A 26,836-nucleotide genomic window follows, 5' to 3' on the forward strand; every position below is an offset into this window, starting at 1 on the left:
CATTTTTCCCTACTCCCAACACCTGGCAACCACTAATCTCTTTCTGTTTCTATCAATTTGCCTATTCTTGGACTTTTCCTATAAAAAGAATCATATAGAATGGGGTCTTTTGTGTTTGACTTCTTTCACTTAGTATATTTTCAAGATTCATCCATATTGTAACATGTATCAGTCTTTTATTCCTCTTTATGATTGACTAATATTTCTGGCTGAATAATAATGCATGGGTACTATCCATTTTGCTTATCTATTCATTATTTGATGGACATTGATGTTGTTTCCACCTTTTGAGTGCTGTGAATAATGCCGCTGTAAAGATTTATTTTTTAACTGATTATTTAAGCTTTCTTTATTCATCAACATTAACATCAGGGGTTGAGAAGTATAATTGCTATAGTAACACTCACAACAATTTCATAGGCAGTTTTATTTATTTCAAAAGTTCTCATTACCTAAAGTCTATATATCTTCTTATTTCTGGATCACCTCTAATCCTCTGCATTAACTGGGAGCATGAGTAATGTCAAAGAGTTAAAAATAGAGATTCATTTCTGGGGTGAAGATGGCCAAAGGCTGGTTAGCAAGGCTGCGCCGAGGTGGTTGGTGTTGCTGCTTTTGGCAAAAATCCTAATGAAAACCTCCCGGAGCTGAAACCACCTCATGGACCCATCTGATACACTGGGTCACCAGCTTGCATCTTGCCAATTTTCTCCACTGAATAATAGAACCTGAAAAGTGGGGATGACTTGTATATTTGTTTCTCCAAAGGAGCACACAGGGGGTAGCTCTTCAGGGTTTCCAGGGGCTCCTTCCTATCTATGATTCCAGTATCTGGGTCTGTGGTGGTCAAGATGCACCTGGGGCAAGACAAAACTTTTATCATTTCTACGTTGCCAATGAGGAGTTCATCCCAGGTGTCCTCCTCGGAAGCATCACAGCCTGTCACCATGATATTGGATCTGAACTGGTCCGTTTTCACTTTCTTCTCCAGCCTGGTACTCAGAGCCACCAAGGAGGCTTCAGGGAGGACCATGATGGGGCTGCAGTCTGGGTAGGCCAACTGGTAATTCAGTACCACAGGAGAGAAAATTTCCTTCAACCATCTTCCTTTCATGTGCTTCTCAAACTGAACCAGCCTGAAAGCTTCTGTTTTCAAGAAGCTGGTGAATCACTGCGCTGCCTCATCGCCACAGTCCCTGCCCTTAATGTCCATGCCCAATAGCCTGCAATCGTGGACCTTGTTTGAGGGAGGCAGCTTGCTCAGCAAAACCAGCTGGTCCATGCCCGGAGCCTTGAAGATCAGGCGCTCGCCCTCACAGGTGATAGACACCAGTACCAGGCAAGGCTCCTGCCAGGCGGTGACCATGTGCCCATCTTCCTTAGTCACCAGCCAAAACCTCTGACAACTGCAGCATTTTCCTGCTGTAAAGATTTGTGTACAAGTTTTCACCTGAATACCTGTTTTCAAATCTTTGCTTTATAATATAACTCAAAAGCCTCCACCCCAAGATTGCTAGAACTCATACAGCAATTTGGTAGCATGGCAGGATACAAAATCAATGCCCAGAAATCAGTGGCATTTCTATACACTAACAATGAGACTGAAGAAAGAGAAATTAAGGAGTCAATCCCATTTACAATTGCACCCAAAAGCATAAGATACCTAGGAATAAACCTAGCCAAAGAGGTAAAGGATCTATACCCTCAAAACTATAGAACACTTCTGAAAGAAATTGAGGAAGACACAAAGAGATGGAAAAATATTCCATGCTCATGGATTGGCAGAATTAATACTGTGAAAATGTCAATGTTACCCGGGGCAATTTACACGTTTAATGCAATCCCTATCAAAATACCATGGACTTTCTTCAGAGAGTTAGAACAAATTATTTTAAGATTTGTGTGGAATCAGAAAAGACCCCGAATAGCCAGGGGAATTTTAAAAAAGAAAACCTTATCTGGGGGCATCACAATGCCAGATTTCAGGTTGTACTACAAAGCTGTGGTCATCAAGACAGTGTGGTACTGGCACAAAAACAGACACATAGATCAATGGAACAGAGTAGAGAACCCAGAAGTGGACCCTGAACTTTATGGTCAACTAATATTCAATAAAGGAGGAAAGACTATCCATTGGAAGAAAGACAGTCTCTTCAATAAATGGTGCTGGGAAAATTGGACATCCACATGCAGAAGAATGAAACTAGACCACTCTCTTTCACCATACACAAAGATAAACTCAAAATGGATGGAAGATCTAAATGTGAGACAAGATTCCATCAAAGTCCTGGAGGAGAACACAGGCAACACCCTGTTTGAACTTGGCCACAGTAACTTCTTGCAAGATACATCCATGAAGGCAAAAGAAACAAAAGCAAAAATGAACTATTGGGACTTCATCAAGATAAGAAGCTTTTGCACAGCAAAGGATACAGTCAACAAAACTCAAAGACAACCTACAGAATGGGAGAAGATATTTGCAAATGACATATCAGATAAAGGGCTAGTTTCCAAGATCTATAAAGAACTTCTTAAACTCAACACCAAAGAAACAAACAATCCAATCATGAAATGGGCAAAAGACATGAAGAGAAATCTCACAGAGGAAGACATAGACATGGCCAACATGCATATGAGAAAATGCTCTGCATCACTTGCCATCAGGGAAATACAAATCAAAACCACAATGAGATACCACCTCACACCAGTGAGAATGGGGAAAATTAACAAGGCAGGAAACAACAAATGTTGGAGAGGATGCGGAGAAAAGGGAACCCTCTTACACTGTTGGTGGGAATGTGAACTGGTGCAGCCACTCTGGAAAACTGTGTGGAGGTTCCTCAAAGAGTTAAAAATAGACCTGCCCTACGACCCAGCAATTGCACTGTTGGGGATTTACCCCAAAGATTCAGATGCAATGAAACACCGGGACACCTGCACCCCGATGTTTCTAGCAGCAATGGCCACAATAGCCAAACTGTGGAAGGAGCCTCGGTGTCCATCGAAAGATGAATGGATAAAGAAGATGTGGTCTATGTATACAATGGAATATTCCTCAGCCATTAGAAACGACAAATACCCACCATTTGCTTCAACGTGGATGGAACTGGAGGGTATTATGCTGAGTGAAGTAAGTCAATCGGAGAAGGACAAACCTTATATGTTCTCATTCATTTGGGGAATATAAATAATAGTGAAAGGGAATATAAGGGAAGGGAGAAGAAATGTGTGGGAAATATCAGAAAGGGAGACAGAACATAAAGCCTCCTAACTCTGGGAAATGAACTAGGGGTGGTGGAAGGGGAGGAGGGTGGGGGGTGGGGGTGAATGGGTGATGGGCACTGAGGGGGGCACTTGACGGGATGAGCACTGGGTGTTATTCTGTATGTTGGTAAATTGAACACCAATAAAAAATTAATTTATTAAAAATAAATAAATAAAAAGTCGGAGTCAAAAATAATAATAATATGATAACTCTGTAACTTTTGAGGCTTTTTCTACAGTGGATATACCATTTTACATTTGACAGTATTGTAAGAGTATTCAAATTCCTCCACATGTTTCATGGTGTTTTTCATGTTTTTTTTTCACTTGTCATTTTTCATGGGTTTTTAAACTAATATTATAGCCATCCTAGTAAGTGTGAAGTAGTATCTCATGTAGTTTTATTTGCACTTCCTTAACAATTAATAACACTAAGTATCATTTAATGTGCTTGTCGGTTTTTTGCATATCTTTTTTGGAGAACTGTCTATTCAAATCCTTTGCCCTTTTAAAATTCAGTTATCTTTTTATTGTTCAAATGTGAATATTCTTTATAGATTCTGGATACTAGACCCTTATTAGATCTGTGATTTACAAATACTTTCTTGCTCACATTCTGTGGGATTTCTTTTCATAGATAGTGTCCTTTGATGAACAGAAGTTTTAATTTTGATGAAGCCAAATTTATCTATTTTTCCCTATTTGTGCTTACAGTGTCAAATTGAAGGAACCACTATCAAACCCAAGGTCATAAAGACTGAGCCCTATGTTTTCTTCTAAGAGTTTTATGCTTAGCTCTTATAATTAAGTCTTAAATCCACTTTGAGTTAATATTTGTATACGGTGTAAGGTAAGGGTCTTGAGCAAGTTTTAACCTCTCCATATCTCAGTTTCCTTATGTGTAAAATAAATATAGTGAAAGTACCTATCTCATGGGATTTTGTGAGGATAAATTGTAAATCAATAAGTTAAGATGTGTAAAGTACTTAGAATGGTACCTAGCACATTCAATAACTAAATATTCACCACTGTTAATTATTATTTGCTGTTGTTGATTTGGGATGGGAGAGATCATCTGAATATGAGCTCATGAAGTAGAGTGGAAGAGAAGAACAAAATTTACCTCTCTTAGTAAAACAAATGTAAAAAAGTTTTAGATGACTTAAAATCAAGTACCATCATGTGTGTATTGTGTATTTAGTTTTAGTAAAAAAACTATATATTGTGTATTTAGTTTTAGTAAAAAAAGTTTTAGATGACTTAAAATCAAGTACCATCATGTGTGTATTGTGGAGTTTTTTATAAGTTAGTATTATCACTGCAGTAATACTGGTGTAAAGTTCTTAAATAAAAGAAGATGATAGTCCTCTGTTATCCTGGGCTAGTCAGAATACACCTGTAATCTTGTGCTTATTCTTGAGTGCACTTAAAAAGAGATTTCAATAACCCAAGTTAAAGCAGGTAGAGCAACCTAGTTGCTAGAAGTCTCAAAATGACTAAATTTGGAAAAGAGCTGAAATAACTGAGAACAGAGGAAAATTTTTCCATGAGGCTGATGAAGCTTAAACTTCAGGGCACCTCTGTTGCACAAACTCCTCCAGGCCCTAATTTTGTATTCTTCTTAAGAAGGAGTCCAAAATTACATACACTCTAGCGCCAACAAAATCTGTACCACCGCTGACTGAGAATACACAAAACTGCCTCCATCTATCTTAAAATCTCACTGCCACTGTAGGTCATTGAGCAGAGGCCGGACCCATGCAACTGATGATCTGTAGAAAGAACTGAGTCCAGCAGTCAGCAGAGAACAGAATCCAGGACTGGTAGGGTGCTTTCTAAACACTATGGTTCCAACCTTGAAAAGTTTCACCCCTTTTCTAGAGAGCAGTCTTCAAGGATTTTTTTACTCTTAATTTTTAGTACAGTAGTTCTTAGCCATTATAATTAATAATGATAAATGAATAGATGGATAGGTAGATAGACTGGATCTAGTTATATGTGATTTTGACATATAACTTCAATATGAGAAAATGTTGAAGTTTTTTTCAAGTTCTAAGCCTAATTGTACTACCAACTCATTGTGTGTTCAATTTTATTCTACCTTACAATGAATATAATTCTTAGATTAACCTGAAATTTTTAAAACTGTCTGCCTGCCTCTAGCACCTTTATTTTTAATTTTCTTTAATTTTTTAAATAAAAATAGTTTATATTGATTAGAGTGTCTCTAAGGTTTTGGTATAACTGATCCCTTAGCTTTGTGAAATTAATTGAAAAATTTACCATCTGTTTATTAAGGAGCAGTTTATACATAGGAATTCACCATTCATTGCAAGTTGTTAAAAGATTGTCTGTAAATCCATTTAGCCTAGGGCCTTTCTAGGAGTTAGTTCTTTTTTTTTAATAATTTTTGTAATTCATAATTTTACAATTTTTATAATTTCTCTAGTGGTTACTGAAAGTTCAGGTTTTCTAACTCTTGTTGAGGTCATTTTGGCAATATATTTTTCCTAGAAAAATAATTTGTTTTATCCAGATATCCAGATCTTTAAAAAACCTTGCAATGGTATTTTTAATAATTATTTTAATAATATCTATATATAATTCTTATTTTCCTTGAGTACACTTGCCAAAAATGTACACCTTTGTTCACTGTTTCTTTATTGAGCAACAATTTTTCCATTTTATAATTCATTAGTCTATTTTCAAATTTCAACTCTTCTGAACTTTGACTATATCTTTCAATAGATGCCAAAGACATCTTGGCAGTGGCCAAAGAAAGGGCTAGGTTGAGGCACTGTTGTAGTTGCCGCATGCATGTGATCTTGGCCATGCATGTTCACCCCATTGTTACCTTGGAAGAGTTAATTGCATTGACAGCTCAACATAGTGTTAAACATTAGCCTAAAATGAGATTCAAAATATCATATTGTATAGCAGTATTGAAATGAAAATTTTAGGGTATGCAGATGATTTTCTGTCTCATATAAGGCAATACAATTAAAGGTAGTCAAAATGGACAAATTTCTCAGACAGATAATAGAACTTCCAAAGCTAGAAACAGAAGTGTGACCAATGCTGGCTGACTTTCTAGTGATGCTAATTGTCATCCAGCTATATATACTTCAATTAAGGGGAAAAAATTATTAGTTTAACCCAGCAGAAAAAAACAAGTGAACCCCTTTCAGTTGCTTTCAAATTAAACTGTCAACTCTAAATGTGAATAGTGGTTATGCTCAGAAAAACAGGAATAAAAAGCAGTGTGTCACCATAATGTTAGATAAAAGCGATGACTACAAGAGATGTAGGAGGGATTTCAGACTTGGAGTATGAAGAAGTCTCAAACTAATACTAAAAAAATAATAAAGTAATATGGAATTGTATTGATAAATATGTACTATATGCATTTATTAGTAGATAAAATGATTGTATACATAGAAAATCCTGAAAAAATCTACCAAAAAACTACTAGAACTAGTAAGTGAATTGAACGAGATCAAAATATACTATGTAAATAAATAGAGATATACTGCATTTTTGTATAACAGTAATTGAGAAATTATATCTTAAAAAAACAAGATACAAACTAAATATGCAAAATCAATTATGATTCTATATAACAGCAATTGGTAATGAAATTTAAACAATTTCTTTTACAGAGGTATCAAAAACATAAAACATTAATAAAAGATGTACAAGACCTTTACACTGAATGCCAAAATAAATACCTAAGAGAAATTTAAAAAGAACTAAAAGTAGCAAAGATAAATCATATTAATATAAAGATGTAAATTCTCTCCAAATTGATAACTTGGTTTCAATGCAATTCTAATAAAAAAAAAATGGCTTTAAAAAAAAAAAAAAAAGAAATTGACAAACTGGGGCACCTGAGGGGCTCAGCGATTAAGAATCTGCCTTTGGCTCAGGTTGCGATCCTGGGCTCCTGAGATGGAGTCCCGAATCAGGCTCCCTGCAGGGAGTCTGTTTCTTCCTCTGCCTATATCTCTGCCTCTCTCTCCGTGTCTGCCATGAATAAATAAATAAAATATTAATGAAAAAAAAAAAGAAATTGACAAGCTGATTCTAAAGTTTTTATGGAATTGCAATAAATCTAGAATAACCAAAATAATCTTGAAACAGGAGAACAAAGCCAAAGAAATTATAATATCTACATCTAGATTATTATCAAATTAATTCATACACTATAAATCTCCTTTAATAATCATTTTTAACGTCTATATTCAGTTCTATAGAAAGATTTACAATAGATATTTTGGAGCAGTCATTTTCAAACTTTTTTCCATAGAGTCTTAACATTTTGGGGAGGTACCTCACAGGTTGTATGTGGACAACCTCACAGGTTGTTGGTTCTTCATATCCTCTTTAATCTGTCAATGGCAATTGTAGCTGTTTTATATTTGAGGTTTTCTTTTTTTAAGATTTTATTTATTTATTCATGAGAGTGGCAGAGACTTAGGCAGAGGGAGAAGCAGGCTCTTCACAGGGAGCCCAATGTGGGACTTGATCCCAGAACCCCGGATCACGCCCTGAGCCAAAGACAGATGCTCAACCACTGACCCACCCAGGCATCCCTATATTTGGGGTTTTCAAGGAAGATTTCCTCTAGATAAAAAATTAAATGACTGAAAATCATTTGATAAACACTGATTGAACATATCCCTATTTTAACTGGTTTCAGACCTCAGGACAATCCTTATCTAGCCTCTTCTCCATTTTTTACGCTTTTCCAAGTAATCAGTTTCAATAAGGGTTTCTGAGTCTTGCATATCTGAGATGTCTTTTTGTGATTTCACCAGTTAAAGATAATTAGACTGGGTATAAAAGCAATAAGTTACAAACTTTGGTTCTCAAAACTGTGTAAATTCTCTAGTTTCTTCTAAATTTAGACTTTTAGAGTAAAAGTCGCAGTTTTTGTTATTTTTTTTAGGTAATTGGTTTATTTTGCTTACATACTTGTGAAAATTTTTTCTTGTCTTTATGAATTAAAATTCTTGCCAGGATACATCTTATGTGTGCTTTTGAGCATTAACTTGTCTGGAACACTATGATTTTTCTTTTCCAATATGGGTCTTATTTCTGTTCCTGAATTTTTCCTGTTACATCTTTGGTGGGGAGGATGAGGTTTTTTTTGTTTGTTTGTTCATATTCCTGTATAGTTAACTTACAGTGTAATAATACTTTCATGTGTGCAAAACAGTGATTCAACACTTCCATACAGCACCTGGTGCTCATCACAACAAGTGCACTCCTTAATCCCCATCACCTATTTAACCCATCTCCCACCCGCCTCCCCTCTGGTAACCATCAGTTTGTTCTCTATAGTTAAAAGTCTGTTTCTTTGTTTAGAACCTATTTATCTCTCTCTCTCTCTCTCTCTCTCTCTCTCTCTCTTTCTATTGTATTTTTAATTATTGGGTTTTTTTTTCATTAGCTTTAGTGCCTTCTTCAAGGATGCCAATTATTCATGTATTTACTCTCTGCTCTTTAACATCCATATGTTTTGTATCTTGCAGTTTCTGGACTCTCCAGTAAGTCACTTCAGAGTTGTGCTCTTCCTTTGGGTGTCTTAGGTACTTTTTCACACATTTGATGTGGTTTTATCCTCCTCCTTATTTATCTTTGAACAGGCTGAAACTTATTTCTATTTTGTGTTTATCAAAACACAGAGAAACTAAAGTACCCTTGGCTCCACTCCATTTATTCGATGTGCACAGCATCTGCCCTAAGTCCTGCGTTTCCATCATGGCCTCATCAAAAATTAATTCCCAGCATGCACTGTTAACTGGAGTTTTAGTCATGGTGGTTCATTTTTGTTTGTTTGTAACCCAACCTAAATCTAAGGAGCTTTACCCTTCAGAAATTTTGCCTTGAAAATGCAATATACCTCCACTAATTCTCTGGCTCAGCCAAAGCTGACCTCGTTTTCTGAGGATCCAAGTTGTTTTCTGAGAATTTTAATTTGTGGGATATAGAATGATGTGCAAATACTCTCAGCCTCACAAAACACCCATGGGTAAAAGCCCACTGGCTCAGTTGTGTTGATAATGAACAAGACAGTAGAAGGAGCACAGTAACCTCCCCTCCCATTTCAAAAGTTTTTTTGTGTCATGTAGTAAAGCCAACTTTGTGTGCCATTGAAAGATATTTGGGAAGGTTTGTCTCAATCTTGCCTTATAACTAGTATAGATTCTTCCCCCCAATTTTGAGATTATTCTATCCATTGTTTTTATATTTGTGTTTAAATTTTCTTTTTCTTTGTCTTTACAGGCATTTTATTTTATTTTTTTAATTTTTTTAATAATAAATTTATTTTTTATTGGTGTTCAATTTACCAACATACAGAATAACACCCAGTGCTCATCCCGTCAAGTGCCCCCCTCAGTGCCCGTCACCCATTCACCCACACCCCCCACCCTCCTCCCCTTCCACCACCCCTAGTTCATTTCCCAGAGTTAGGAGTCTTTATGTTCTGTCTCCCTTTCTGATATTTCCCACACATTTCTCCTCCCTTCCCTTATATTCCCTTTCACTATTATTTATATTCCCCAAATGAATGAGAACATATAAGGTTTGTCCTTCTCCGATTGACTTACTTCACTCAGCATAATACCCTCCAGTTCCATCCACGTTGAACTTTACAGGCATTTTAGTAGGAAAATTGGAAAGACTTCACCAGGGACTTCCAGCCAGGCTCCATTTTTAGCTGGAATTCCTATAGTTTCTTAATGAATAATTAAAACATGTCTGAGGAGGATATTCAGCAACTAAATCAATGCTAGAGATTGTTCATTAAAGATATAAAATCTGGGTATCTCAATATGAAGAGAGAGAAATATTATTTGTCAGGAGCAAAATAAAATTCCTAATAACTGACTAACATTCCTTGCAGAAATGGTGACAAAGAATGGTATTCCCAAAATAAAAGGCTTATGCTGAGAGCTCAAGTTGCTCTCCACCCTAGCAGAATTAAGAGTACCATTCTGCAGATTTGGGATTAATGTCACCACATCGAGTCCTAGCTATAATGCAGGCAATAATGTTTGGTAAAAAAGAACACCATGTGGCGGCCTTGCTAATCTTCTGGATGAGAATCAGTTGGAAGTTGGCAACACGTAGTGACATGCCTTGGACTAAAAGGAGTTCTTAACATGACACTGCAGTTTTTAGGGTTATTCAGAGATAAGAGCTATATGGTCAAATATAGTGTAGAACATGGGCAACTATAAAATAACTGAATACTAAGCACTTAAGTCAAACGAAATTTTTAAAATTTAAGATAGTTCAAACAAAAGCCTTGAAGTAATTAGAGACCACAGATAATAGTTGATATCTACTCAAGTGGGATATGAGAACAGTGCTGCTAGATGAGGGTCCACTTCAAGTTGAATCTTGCCATCCTTTTTAAAAAGAATTTAGGTTAAGTTATTTAGCTTTAACTCAAGAACTTTAATAAAGGAATGGGTAGATGGCTCATTCTGGGAGTTGAAACTGTCTCCACCAAGAATAAAATGTTCCCCCATGAGAAATATGAGCTCTCCATGGCTAGTGCCCTAAATAAAGGAGGCCCAATCACCTTTCTGAGGTCAATGTTAATATCCTCAACCTTCCAAGCACTGAACAGCTCCAAGTTTTTCACCAGCCAAATAAGCAGAATTTAACAAGAAAGGCTTGCCTTCACTATGCTGAAGAAAGGCTAAAACTACAGCCTGCTTAAACCTGATTTCCCAAGAAAGAAGTACCATAAAGAAAGACAGGAACAGGAAAACAGAAAGGGGATAGAAACTGAGCAGCTGAGACTGGGATGGGATCAGGAGGTGGGCAAAATATTTTTAAAAGCAGAGCCTCACTACTCTGGCAACACATAACAGGGAAACATCTTGTTTGAACTAGTCTGTCCTGTCCTCCCAATAGGAGGGGCCCTGCTAATCCTTGGATAAATTTATTTTAGAGCCGAAAGAGAATTTAGAGATTATCTAGTCCTGTCCCCTCACTTGAGGACACTTAGGCCACAAGGCATTAAAAGGCTTGCCAGGCTCATGTGGTAAATACATTGCAGAAATGGAATTATAACCCCAAACCTCATATGCTCATTGTGATGTTCCTTCCATAACAACACCAATCTCCTCATAGCCCTTCTTGTGGGAATTCTAAGGGAGGCAGTATATTACAATGGAAAGAGAAGTATATCAATTATAAGTTCTGAGTTTTAGTCTTTGGTCTTCTAGTTTGAACGACAAAACCCTAGAAGTCAAGACTTCATGTAGGTCAACCTGCCACTCAAAGCAAGAAACCCCTAGGTAATATCCATGAACAACTGGGTGGATGGCCAGGCTCTTGTGACCACTTCCGCAAGGGTAGATATCTCACTACCTTGGTGAGAGCTGATATGACTCAGTGACCTGAAGTCTGCTTCTCTGAAATTTCTATTCTGATCTCCAAGAAGGGGCTTTCATCTCTTCTACATGATAACACTGCTCAATTAGTTCAACATTCACTAAAAGCCCATGCTTACTAGATTCTGGAGCTATAAACTTAACATTAAGGAATGCATAATCTAGTCAGAGAGACAGATGATCCTTAATCACTATTATATATGATAATGCATGCCTACTAGTGCCAGGCACATATAAACACTCAACAAATATTAGACATTATTCTTATTAACTATTATATAGCTCTTCCATTGCCTTGTGTTCATACTGAGTCTCCACTTTCTATGTGGCCCATAGATCATGGATCAGCAAGCTCTTTTTTCTGGAAAAGGCCAGATGGTAAATATTCTAGGTTTTATAAGCCATATATTGCTGTCACAACTACTCAACTCTGCATTTCTAAGACAAAAGCAGCCACAGAGAATATGTAAATGAACGGTGTGTTCCAATAACACTTGGCCCATAAAAACAGAGGGCTGGCTGGATTTGACCCCCAGATAGTTTGCTAACTTCTGTGCTCCATGCTTTGCCATCCTCACACCTGTCTCAGTAAAAACAAGGGGAGTAAGTGAAAGTTGCCATTCTGAACAATGAGGAACCTCCAGCCCCCTTTTTCCTAATCACTCTCAACATTCTGAGAGGGAGATTTAAAACTCCTACTCACCACTAGGGCAAGAGATTAAAGGATTCTGTTCTAGGGAAATAGAGAGGCCTAAAAAAAGATACTGGCATTTGAGAATCCCCAACTAATAGGAGCTGAGTTCTTTCTCAGTGGGCAGTGAAGTCCACTCTAGCAGTTGCCATCTTTGCCCATGAACATATAGTTTTCAGTCAGCTTTTTAGTGCCTCATTTCAAAATATGAACAGACAACCAAGGATCACCAGGCATTTCAGGAAAACCACAATATCAATATTTAAGACAGAGACCAATATAAACATACAAAAAGAATAAGAAGTAGAAGAAGTAAAACAAAAGAAGAAGGCGAAGAGGATGATGAGGAGGAGGAGATGAGAAAGGAAGCAAGTGGGAGGGAGATGGGGAGAAGAAGAAGGAGAAGTCACCATCACCTGAAGAAATGGAAACAATACAAGGAATTTAAAAAGAAACCCTCCCCCAAAATCTATTATAAATATCTTCACAGCGTTTGTTTAACCTATTAGTTTCACTAAGCAAGAATAAGATGCCATGAACAAAAGGAATATTTAGATATTTGGAGAATAATGAAAAAGAAAAAAGTAAATAGAAAGATTGAAAGATGAAATTGAAGAAGTTATCCAGAGAGCAGAAGAAATAGAAAAAAAAAATGAGACTATTAATAAGGAAGATTTAACATTTAACTAATAGGAATTCCAAAAAAAGAAAGAATAGAGATAACAGAAGAGAGGACGTTCTCTAAGAAATAACATAGGCAATTTTCCTAGACCTGAAGAAAACTAGATTCCCTATTGAAATGATCCATAAAAGCTCAACACAATGTGCAAGCACCTTGGCATTTTATAGCCCAAGTTTTAGAAGTTATTCAGACAACTAACCTTTATTGAGCTGGGCTAAGTACTGGTGGTCCAGCAACAAATAGGAAAGACACAACCCGTGACTTTGGAAGTTTATAGGCTATGGTGGGTAAGCTTTTTTCATATATCCTCCAAAAGATTCTCCTCTAAAATGTACGTTTACCCCCAGGCTACAAAGTGTTTCTTAGTAAATCATAAGCCTGGTCCAGATGATCAACTTGCCCCATCATGACTAACAGATTCACTCCTAGCCCCAAGTGGCTAGTACAAATTTAACTTCCTTACACCTCTTCTCTGAAACAGGTTTTGTAAATATTTATGCTTTCTTGCTTCAGTCCATCCTGACAACTGACCTTCCCACAGAGTTGGTATATAGTAGGAAACCATGACAACAACAAGCATGATATACATCTGCTGTGTCCAATTCTTTCTGGAAAAAAAATGGTATCTTAACAAGCAAATGAAGATAAACAGTTATATAACATTCAGTTCAGCACTTTACTGGGCTTTTTCACACATTAATTTTCTTTACAGCCACTTTAATCCTCTTCACAACCTTGTGATGTAGATACTCTTGGCCATTTATGTACAAAGTTCAAAGAGGTTAAGTAACTTACCCAGGAGCCCACAGCTAGGTAATGGTACTTCTGGAGACACTTGCAGGTCCTCTGACCCAAAACCCAAATTCTTCCTTCCATTGTACAGACTTAATTGCACAATGAACACCCCTATTTGACTACCCTCAACATACACACATACAAACAAAACTCAGTTTGTGTAAAGTAACATCTACCACAAATCACCTCTAAAATTAATCATTAGCAATCATGACTCACAAACTAATCTCTGAATTGGCACAACAGAGCACTTGGTATTGCCGAGAAGCATGTATAAGGTACCACGCATGTACCTAATCTGAGAAAAACAGCAAAATCTAACAGAAAGCTCAATGAGTTGACAGGTCAGATACCAGCCATAATTCTCTCACATTTGGTCAGATTATATAACCTCCCTGTACAAACTGAACCTTACCTATGAAATGAGAGATTGAGACTAGATGGTCCTGATTCCTTTCCAGCTGTAACATGACTCTGAAAACACAAGACTTTAGTCCTTATTTAACTATATTTTATTAAGTAAGTAATAAACATTAAAAATTATTTAAACTCACTAGTAATCAAAAACTTAAATCAAGAGGCCAATTTGCCTATCAGATTATCAAATGTTTTTAACTCTTAAGGTTTCTTTAATATCCAAGAAATAAAATCCAAGAGGGAAAATCAGAAATAGGATATGAAAATGTCATTACCCACAGTCCTATGAGTCAAATATAACTACCATTCACATTTGTATGTCCTTCAAAAGCAACATATTATTCTTTTAGTTTCATAACGAATTTACTCCCAAAAATGTATTGCAGATACCTTCCTATTTCAATACAGAGCTACATCATCCTTTGATGGGGCTATATCATTTATTTAGCCAGTTCCCTAGTTATAGACATTATTTGTTGTTATTTTACTATTATCAACAGCACCAGGGTGGACATCCTTGTAATATACAGCTTGTCTGCTTACTTCCTCAGGCTAAATTCCTACAAGTGGAATTTCTGTTATGCAAATATTTAAGACTTGTGGCAACTTTTGCCAGACTGCCTCTAGAAGTATATTTCAGTCTCCTACCAGCTCCATATGAGACTGCCTATTTCCTATAGCTTCACCAACATGAGGTATAATAATCTTAACTTTTGCCAAACTGACAGTGAAACCCGTTTAACTTGAAATTCTTTGGTTTTTAGAGAGTTAAGACTTTTCATACATGGCTTATCAAAATTTTTAATTATTTATTTCTTTATGATGATTATATCCTCTGCCCATTTTTCTGTTGGAATATCATGGCTGGCAAGATGGCAATTACTATGTCCCCACGGAATTTTTCATATTAGGAGTAGTTGAAGGAAAAGAAGTTTGTTTAACCTGTGAGACATGATTATAAACTATAAGCATTTGAAGAACTTCCCTGGACACAGAAGCCTGTGTAGGGTACAGAATGTGGACCAACATTTATTAAGTGTTTGAATATGACAGCTGGGATTTGTACAAACCACATAGCCTGAGACAGGTCCCATGCTAATCTGGGTGTCATTTGAAGGTGGTCTCCCATCAATCCCCCCTGCCTATGGATAGATTAGGGACTCTAACCATCCTACCCCAACCTGCAGTAGGTATAGACCCCAGCTCTACACAGCCTAACCCAGAAAATCAGGGACAAGTGGAAATGAATTCTAGTTTGAATTATTACCACAGTCAGGAGATGTTACTCACAGCAGAATTTTGCTTGTCCCATCTTTTGTTACAAATAGTATCACAGAACTGGGATATTGCAGGACAAATGAACCTTAGCCACAAATTTTTGCCAATATGTTTTCAGAATTCTTGGGCCCTAGTTTCAAGAGGAAGTATACTCCTTTAGGTTGGAATTCAATTACAAGTACAAGGATAATTTCATACTCTCAGCTAATGGTAGGCAATGCCATGCCTGGCTTCTCACTCTGAGAACAACCACACAAGGTCCACTTGGAAGGCAGGCTGTGTAGTGATCTTCAAGAGCTACTTGAGTTCTGGAGGCAGTATAACCACCCCAAGACCAAAGTCCAACCACCCCAAGCCAAGCTGGACTCAATACCCAAGATAACATGGGAAGTAGGGAATTCAAAAATGAACAGCCCCATGTGGCCATCTGCCTGGACATCCAAGAGTAAAGTTACTTTATCTACTGGGCAAGCTTTCCCAGCATTAGCTGCCTAATGATGCGTTCACTTTCCCCCACGGGATTTCATCCATGTTAGAAGCTACATTGGTAAGCTATATTGGTAATCTTTTAAATCTGGTCAATATTCTACAGTCCATCACCCCCATGGTCAGCAGGCAATTGCAGAGCTCATCATTCAAAGCCTTTGGAAACACTCTAGAGTAAGTTGTCAACTACAAAAGAAATGAGGACACAAAGCTAGACCTGATGACTTCTTCCCTTAGAGGACAATTCAAAAATTACTCAATAGCTGTAAGTAAGTGATTGAGGAGTCTAAGATTACTACAGCATAGACAAAGCATCACTCCAGTTTCCAGCATCAAGCATTTAGGTAGGAGAGAACCCCCTCATGCTGCCTGGATTCTTCCTCATACATGGGCACAGTCTATCCCAGGACCCCAGCAGGTCTGATTAGCTGGTATGGGCAGTGGTCACTCTACCTTTTCATCAATAACTATACACAAGAAGTCAAACTTGGACAGACATCTCTGCTAGCTTATTTTAAAAAAGGTCTGACAAGGCTCTTCAAAAACTTGGCACCTAAGGCATTAACATTCAAATAATAATTACATCCAAATAATAGTTAATATGATCCTCTCTCACTGTTTTTATTCCATTCTCTTCAACCAGAGTTGATAGATCTACCTTTGCCAGGATGGTGCATATTCACTACAGCACTCCTACCACATAAAAAGTTTTCCCACACATGGAATTTCTTTGGTTTGCAGGTGAACATGAAATTTCTCCACCTTCCCATTTAAGAAATACTAAGAGATTTGACTACTTGATATTTTTAAATTCTGTAAATAAAATCACAGCCAAAATAAAAATGTAAACAACCAGCTGGGAAAAATATTTGCAGCAAAAATGAAAAATAAACAATTCATATCTTGGTTGTTGAAGAAGCTGATTGATAAGAAAAACACAAAATCATGAAAGGCAATTAACCAAAGAGAAAACATAACTATTATAAAACACACACACGTACACACACTGACCATCTAAAATATTCAAACATGGCACAAGATTTTATTATTACTTGGCCTCTCAACAAAATGCTTTTAATGATATTTTTCAAAGCCTCTGAACTATAATTTCCATGTTTCTGAGCATTACTATGGGAGCTTCTAGAGATCCTCAGGACAACTAGGATTTGTGCTCCTTTAAAAGAGATTAGTGACCAAGTAGCAACTAAAGCCCCCTGAAGACTCCTACCATCTTCTCCTGCTCTAGACCACTATCTCCTTCACTTTGTCCTCTTGGGCCACCCTAGGAATAAGCTCACATAAGCCCCTCAGAGTTCATAGTCCTACTGTAACACATCAGATTTATCAGCTTCATTTCACCACTGAATGCCCCTTATCTCTTTCTGTGGATTCTTTCATGATCAGTCTAGCAAGAGGGAAAAAATTGGGAAATTGGGAGACCAGGCACTTCATATCTGAAAATATATGGGCCCTTTCTTAAAGAAAAGTAATTCTAACTGTAGAGCAAAAAGTAAGTGTATAAGAGATCGGAACTTCGTAAACTGGTTTACTAAAGATACAACTGAATTTGAATTACTAATTGACACAGGAGTGTAGAAGGAATACTGCTGACCTAGGACCTATCCTGGCTTTCACACTTTCACAGTTTTTCAAAACACAGGAATCACTCACTAAATAGTGGTAAGAATTCTTAACATAGAACAGAGGGTCCACTAGAAAAGAAATTTGTCCCTGACCTTTGATTGGTCTACATGCAGGCCAATGGATTCCATGACTACTAGTTTAATTAAACCCCAGGCAGCTGAGAACCACCGGGGGAGATCTGACCCTTAGAAACAAGGAAAGAGCCTTGGAGACTAGAATGTGCTCCAAGAAGGTATTTCTGATTCTAGATAGAATAAATCATCAGGGATTAGAAATAAGTGCCCACCCTAGGAAGGAATCTTAAAATTTTAAATTGGAGAAGACCTAAAAGGCTATCTTAAGATCCAAGTACCTATGCAATGCATGAATGTCCTCTACAGCATTCTGCATGGGTGAGTTCTATACAGTTTCCTTCCATTTCTTAAGCTAAAAATCTCCCTTTGTGTAAGTTTAACTTTAGGCGTGGGAGGTGTTGCTCATGTCACTTGGAAATCAGTCCTGGTTGTTTCCATCTAATATGGGAGCTGAAAGGCAGAATGTTACTACTCTGAAAGTGTAGGGAGTGAGTGGAGCTCAACTTCATGCATCCCTCTTCTCTTCCCCTTCCTTCCCTTTGCCTCAGAGGAAGGGGTGCTCTCCTCCAGCCAAAAGCTAATCTTTCCATCTGAACTCTATTCCAATGATTCTCAAACATTAAGATGTATCAGAATTACTTGGAGTGCTTAATACAGATTTTAAGTTACCACCCCAAAGTTTCTGATTCATCAGGTCTGGCTGTGACCCAAGAATCTGCATTTCTAAATTTCCAGGTAATACTGATGCTGCTGATCCAGGAACCACACTTTAAGAACCACTGCTGTAGAACAGATGTCAAAGCCCTCTTTCAAGAGACAAATAGTAAATAGGTTAGGTTTTGAAGGCCCTATGGTAAAAAAATATACATATATATATTTATATTTATATTATATTATATATTTATATATTTATATATATATATCCCCATCCATCCTATGGTCTCTTCTGCAATTGTTCAGCTCTGCTGTTACAGTATGAAAGCAGCCAAAGATGATATGTAGATAAATGGACATGGCTGCATTCAAATAAAACTGCATTTACAAAAACAAGCCATAGACTGCCCTGCAGGTTGCCATTTGCCAACCTTTGCTCTAGACTCTCTTGCTGCTCATAGTTCTACTGTCATCCCTAACTTTTACAGACCAATTTCTTGAACAAGTCAACACTCTTTGTTTCTACCGCCTCACTTCCCATTCACTCTGAAATCCTTGTAATCTGGCTTTCATCCACTCCATTGCACTGAAATTGATCTCAGCAAAGTCTTCAGGCCTGTCATATGAGAGGGTTCGGTCCTTTTCTTATCTACACTTTTCTCTTGCAATGACTCTATTGACTTTTCCATCTCTCTTAGAACATCTTCCATCAGCTTCTTTGACACCACTCTATAGCTCCTGTCATATATCTTTTTTTGTTGCTTCTGAGTTTTCCTTTTCTCTCGCCAGCCTCAGCTTCACAGAACTGAGTCCAGTGCCATTGCATAAGACCCAATGTTCAGAAGGGCCCCTGCTTGGGATTTAATGTACTGCAGTCACTTTTTTGAGATTCCTAATAATTTTCCTTTTGAATTTCTGCTTTGTAAGTGAAGTCCAGTGGGACAATGGCAAATGCAGTGGGTTTGGAGCCTCAGCTCATGTTCATCCTGCCTCTGTCTACCTCCCAGAGATGAGTTCTTGCTGTCCACTGTCATGCCACCTTGCATCTCAGGGCCTGCATGGCCTCCCCCACTCATTTCTATTCCATGACTCTTGCTACTCTCTGTCCCTAGAAAGGGTCTGGGCACAGTACTGGGAGGATCAGGATTGGGTACAACATTCCATTCCTGTGCCACACTAGTGTATGTGGCAAGTGATCAACTGGAAGCTGAGTCTTAGTCCACCAACCTCTTGGCCACTCTCATCCAGGTACTCTGTTGTGGTTCAAAGTGCAGAGGTTTAAACATCTTTGGGGGCCACCTATCTGCCATGAGTAAGGGCAGCAGACCATGGTTAGAAGAAATGACTGGCTTCACATCCCCAAACCCACATTTGCCCAGGACTTGGTGTAGAATTCATGGTGACAGAAGGGAAAAGCTAGTAGCCTTCAGGTCCAAGCAAATGAGTATCCCATATCATGGGGCAGGGCCCACACTTGCCTCACAAGCATTCCCTTGCCCAATAATGTTCCTTCAGCCAGTTCAGTAAGAGAACCAGATGTGGGAAGGAGAATCCTCCTTCTTCCTTTGCCAATCTTCTGGAGTTTGGCTTCAATTTGTCTCTTCTGTCCAGCTTGAGGTACCCTCCAGAAATGAGCCATGAAATATGAAATGTATCATTTCAGGAATTCCACATACTAGTTAAATACTCAGATATTTGCCCTTAAAATTGGCATTGCCAAAAGAAGGCACAAAAGACCACATATTGTATTATTCCGTTTATATGAAATATCCAGAATAGACAAGAATACAGAGACAGAAAGTAAACTAGTGGTTACCTAGGGCTAGGGGGAGTGGGTCACCGGGTATGGGGATTTCTTTCTGGGATGATGAAAATGTTCTAAAATTAGATTGTGGTGATGGTTACATAATTCTGTGAATATACTAAAAGCCACTGAACTGTACTTTCAATGGGTGAATTTACTATATGAAAATTATATCTCAATAAAGCTGTTAAAAAACTGGCACTGCACAATATAAAGATGAATGATAAAATTTATGCTAATAATATAAAGTTTCAATTTTTCTTTATTGGAATGACACTAAATGGCAAAATAAAAGCCATCATAATGTCAAAGGAGAGACCTCAAAGAACAGAAAATCTTCGTAATGTAACCATAATATATAATAGTACTTTTTTTCTGTGTTTTGAGCAACTGGTCCTGTATTTCATTTACTTTGACTCCACCTCTGACCTCTTATATTTTAGCATTTCCCGTCATTTTACCTTAAGCTTTTTTTTCCTTACAATCTCCCCAGAAAGTCTCATTTGAGACCCAAATTTCAGTTACCATATGTTTCTTCATGATTCCCGAATCTTTATCTACAGCCCAGAAAACTTAAGATACAAATATCCAAAGGCCCAGTGAATATCTCCACAGGCACTTATATCTCAACATATGTACACATGTAATCATAATCTGCTCCTTCTTTTACTTCATATTCTGGTGAAGGACATTACTATCCACACAACTGCTCAAACCAGAAACACTGGAGTCCTCTTGTTCTCTCTACCCACCCCACCCCCTTTCATTTAGTCATTCACTGAATTCTATACATTTTAAAACCCCAAGTATCTTCCAATCTAGACCTTCCTTTTGGTTGCTATCTTCATCAAATCTTAGCTAGATTACTCAAATAGCTTTTGTATGAATCTTTTCATCTTTAATCTCAACCACCTATAATTCATCTTCCATTTTTCTAAAATACAAAGCCGAACATGCAGATATGTTCAGAATGCAGATATGTGCCACCAGACCATAATTAAATGGAAATTCATCATGGCATGCAAGACCCATGAATTTATAGTAGAAAAACACTGGAAACAAAGTAAATGTCCAATAAAAGGGGAGTAGTTAAGTAAGTTGTAGTATATCAACTTGATGGATGCATTCATTTGAAATGTTAAACTATTAATTATTAAAATAAACAGTGATATATTCAGATGGTACTTTATTAAATTATGCAGTCATTTAAAATCAGATATTTAAAAAATAATTTCTGGTAGTATGGTGCTATAATTGCCAAACTGGTCATCAATTAAGAAAAAAACTAAAACTGAAAGATAAAATCTTCTTAAATTAATGTATCAAATGATAAGACAATAAGATACCAAATCAAAAACTAAATAAAGGCAAAAATTCAGAGAAGAAAACAGCACTGAAGCTGGGTTTAGCCATGAGAGTATTTGCCAAGTTACCTCAATTTGAGTTTAATTTTTCACAACCTCTTGAGGATTGGTCAAGGTGGGAAAACTAATGGGTAACTCTTCCCATAAAGTTGAGATCTCAAAGGGCTATGCCCCCATGGTAAGAATGAACTAACAGAAATAAAATGACCCCCACCTTCAAAGAACTTATAAAGAAAACTTCATGTGTGGGAACTTCATCATGAGCAGACGTAACAAAATTTAAATCTGCCCTGAGAACTTATAATGACAACCAGCACTAATATGGGTTTGTACCTCCAAACTTCCATAACTTGATAGATTTCAAAGAAATAAACTTAAAATCTCAAGCTGAGAATTTAACTTAAAATGTCCCTGCTACACACTGATGTTCCTCCCCAGCAGGCACCTGGCAAAAACAAATGCAAATTCTCTCTGAAAGAAACTATCTTCATGAGGGTCTCATAGAGTTTACCCAGAAAGAGTTTCAAGGCACAAATCACAGAAAAAATTCACAAAATGCATAATAAAATAAGATGAAATAACAGCAAAATTAGAGCTGTAAATAATTAAATACTGTAATTAACAGACCAAAACTAACATTTAATAATTTCAGGAAATAATAGACTTGAAAATACAAGTAAACAGCAATTCGATTTTTTAAAAGAGTAAAAGGAACATCTAGATATTAAAAATGTAATCTTTGAAAATAAAATCTCAATGGAAAGGTTTAACAACAGAGTAGAAACAACAGAAAAGAGAATCAATGAATCATTAGATCTAAGGAAATTATCCAGAATACAGTGCAGAGGGACAAGCACAGAGAAAGTATGAAAGTTTGAAAAACAAAATGTATGTAAAAGTCTAGAGTCTATTAATTTGGACTTACAGAATAGTTTCATAACCTTTTAAAATTGGATTAGTTTTGTAACCATTAAAGCAACTGAATCAGAGTTTAAAAGTTTCCACATCTGGAGAAACCTCCAGATATGGAGGGCTTTGCTAGCAAGTTCTACCAAATGTTCAAGAAAAATGTAATTCCAAACTTAAGAAAACTCTTCCAGAGAACAAAACGTATTTTGCAATTCGTTTCTCATTTTAGAAGCCTAGCATAGTCTTGATTCTAAAAGCTGACAAGGACCTGTAGCAATGGAAAAGCACAGACCAATTTCAATCAAGAATTCTGAGGCAATAATCTTAAACAATGTATTAATAAATTAACAACATATAAAAACTTATCCACACATAGAAAGGATAACCTAGCCATAGCAGGTTGATGTATGCCAGGAATATAATACTAGTTTAACACTAAAAATCAATGTAATTGTTCTCCATATTAATAGAGTAAAAATAATGTGATTTCTTCTTATAGACAAAGAAAAGACATTTTTAAATTCAATATCCATTCGTATTCTTTAAAAAAAAACTTTTGATAATCTAAAATTCTTTAACTTGATAAAGGATATTAACAACAACAAATACAAAGCTACAGAAATATCACAATTAGTAGGAAAACTGTGAAAGCTTTCCCTTTGCCATAGAGAATAAGACCCACTATCTCCACTTTTATAAAATATTATACTAGAAATCCAAACCAGTGTGGTAAGGGAAAAAGAGAAACAAATGATATAACAACTAGAAAAGAAAAACTGAAATTGTCATTTTTGTATATGATAGAATCCAAAACAATTAATAAATAATTAGAATTAGAAAGTTTACATATTTTTCTTTATACAAAGTCAATTTACAAAAATCTATTATATTTCAATTACAGAAGAGACAGATAATTAGAATATGTATTTTTTCAATAGGTTATTTTCAATAGCATTAAAAAGGAATTTAACAAAAGTTGTACAAATCTTCTATGAGTAAAATATTTTTTTAATTACAAAACGCATTCACTAAGACCTAGATAAACAAAATTATATTCCACATTCATTTGACTTGAAGACCTGACATTACCAAGATGTCCATTTCCCCTAATTTAATCAATGAATCCAATAATATTCTAATAAAATCCCAGAGTTTTTTTTAAATTGACTTTGCCAAACAGTTTGTAAAATTTATTTGGAAGAATAAAGGGCGAAGATTACTCAAAACACTCCTAAAGAAAAAACTAGGATATTTGCTTTACTAGATATAAAAACTTCAAATAAAGCTGACATAATTAAGAAAATGTAATATTGGCATAACAATAAATAAATTAACCAAAGAAGCAGATTACAGAGCATAGAAATTGACCCATTCATATATGGAAACTTGGTGTATGGCAAGGCTGGTATCTCAAGTCAGTGGAGAAAGAGCAAATTTTTAATAAATAAATTGTGCTGAGCCAATTGATTATCCTTATTTAAAAGAAAAAGAAAGAAGGGATGCCTGGGTGGCTCAGCAGTTTGGCGCCTGCCTTTGGCCCAGAGCGCGAGCCTGGAGTACCAGGATCGAGTCCTGCGACCAGCTCCCGGCATGGAGCCTGCTTCTCCCTCTGCCTGTGTCTCTGCCTCTCTTTCTCTTTCTCTATGTCTATCATAAATAAATAAAAAATAAATCTTTAAATGTTAAAAAGATAAAGAAAAAAATAAAAGAGAAAGAAAGAAAATATGCTTTTACCTCACTTCACACACAAAGTTAAAAACCTAACTGGAAGACAAACTATAACATTTTCAGAAGAAATGTAGAGTATCCGTCATACTTGAGGGAGGAAATTTTACTTTAGACACAAAAGGCACAAATTTTAAAATAAATTTTTTTACTTTTGACAACATCAGAATTATCATTATCTGTTTACCACTAGATACCAAAAAGACAGTGAAAAACAGAATGGGAAAAGATGATTGAACCCATATATTCCAAAGAATTATTATCTAGAACTTCTATACACCAATCAAGAAAAGAAAACCCAAGAGAAATATGAGCAGAAGATTTGAACAAGCTCTCCACTAGAAGATAAACCATATGAAAAGATGTTCTGTCTCATTACTAATTGGAAAAATACATATTTAAACCAAATGAGAAAGCATTTCATAGCCACCTTATTAGCAAAAATTATACTGTCTGATAATATCAAACATTGACAAGGGTGTAAAACAACCAGAATTCTTACACATTGCTGTTAAGAACATAATTTGGTACAACCACTTTGGAAAATAATTTGGAATTATCTCCGTGTTTGAAGAAGAGTTGCTCTTAGTTATACATTACAAAGAAACTCTTAAATAATTGTAATAGGAATTATATATATTACAGTGTTCTTTGCCCTACCATTTATAATGGGAAGAAAACTGAATAAGCCCAAATATTCATTATGGACAATAAGTTGTGGTATATTCATATATTGGAATACTTTACAGTCATGCAATGAGTACAATGTAACACATGATTACATGGAAACAACACAGGTGTTTAATACTGGGTGAAAAAAAATCACAAGAGAATGCATCCAGTATGAATCCACTTAAGTATAGATTAAAAAGTATCTACTAAACCATATGTTGTTTAGAGAAATAACCAAATACATATAATAAAATTATAAAGAAAATCAAGGGTACAATAAACACAAGATTTAGGATAGTGGTCATGTGAACTTCAGGAGGTAAGAAAGGATGAGATAAGAAAAAGGCACATAGGGACAAAGATAATGGTCATGTTCTTCATCTTAAACTGAATGATAGGCATATGGGTATTAATTATACGTTGATTCATTACAGCTTATATGTAATTTATAAATTTTTGTATGTATTAAACACTGAATAAAATTTTAAAAGAATACCTACTGATATGAAAATGTGTATTTGTTCAAATGGTCATAAATTATACTATGTAGCAATATAGAAATATGCTTTTGATGTATTAGTTGAAATTAGGATACTAAATTATGGATCAAAAACTATGGCTACAACTACACACAAATTATGGTTATAAAGGGATACAAACTGAATATAAGCAAGGCCAAAGAAAAGGTACTTGATTTTTAGATCAATTTTTCTTCTTTATTTTTATTTTCATTAACATGATCATAATTCCATGACAATAAAATGATATCATTAAGACAGAAAACTGATGCTCTGAACAGGTCTCCCGTGAAAACCATCTGGACTCCAGACCAAATAACCAAGGCACCACCATTCACCTGGTAGTAGCATATCTCAGTTGCAAACAAAATATTTAAGGAAAAAAATCAATCTCTTGATTGCTGCACTTATGAACCTTGCTTTATATAGCAACCAAAACATACCTCATCGGCCTTCTTTATCCATCTTACCTTTGACCATAATCCTGACAACCATAGAAACATGGTACCCAGAGAGCTGAGAAAGGACACTGCCACAAAAAATCTTTCCTAAGGACAACTGCAACCCAATGACCTCATTCTATAAAAGACATTAGAAGAGAGAGATAATGACCAATTGACTCCTTGTTACTAGGGGACTAAGAAGCAGGAATATGATTTAAGGAAACCATACCAGGTTCAATTTGATTTGCAACCAAAACTGCTCCTACTATCCTGCAATTAAGTATCATGAATAAGTCAAGGTCATCAGAAATATTTCATCTCAATCACCTTAAGAAAAAATAAAAATGTTTAAGGAGATATAAAAAGGAAATTTGAGGAAGACTAATAATTATTCCTGTACTCATTCAAATATCTAAAGTTTGTGAAAAAATAGAAAATGAAGTATAGATTAGTGATGGTGTTGAAATGACTTTAAATCACAATTAAGCGTTCATACCATCAAACTTAGAAGAAAAAAAAAAGCCAATACTGCTATATTGAAGTTAAGAATAAATTAGAGGCATGTAAAAGTCTGGAATAACAATATGCTATAAAAATTACTGATATAAAAATATGCCATTTAACAAATTTGATACTACAGAGGCATAAAATTCTACATAGAGTCTGGAAGCAACCATGTGAGCATAAGGAGGTAGCTGGGGTAATGCCAACATGGTTAATTCAGAAAGGAACTCAAATTTATAACTGGTTAGGTTTAATTTCTGTTTTGAAGATAAATTACATGCCAGAAATCTATATGTTTCAGAAATTTTTCTACTGATATTTAAAGGTAAAAGCTGGACAATATAAAAAATATTTTTCAGTAAATATCTTCCATCTTTTTTACCCAAATCTCACAAACCCCTCAGTTCACACACATGTATGCACACACTCTCACACATAGTCTCATGCACATCTCCTAACTAGATTTCCAGTGATGAACAATTCTAGGTTACCAACTAT

The 26,836-nt window shown here is 36.1% G+C and overlaps 1 pseudogene; it reads right to left on the bottom strand.

The window, feature by feature from the left end:
* Positions 1-412: 412 nt before the first annotated feature.
* LOC144321540 (mitochondrial amidoxime reducing component 2 pseudogene) lies at positions 413-3,566 on the bottom strand (annotated as a pseudogene).
* Positions 3,567-26,836: the final 23,270 nt, after the last annotated feature.

The sequence above is a fragment of the Canis aureus genome, chromosome 10 (genome assembly GCF_053574225.1).
Source record: "Canis aureus isolate CA01 chromosome 10, VMU_Caureus_v.1.0, whole genome shotgun sequence".
Taxonomy (NCBI): domain Eukaryota; kingdom Metazoa; phylum Chordata; class Mammalia; order Carnivora; family Canidae; genus Canis; species Canis aureus.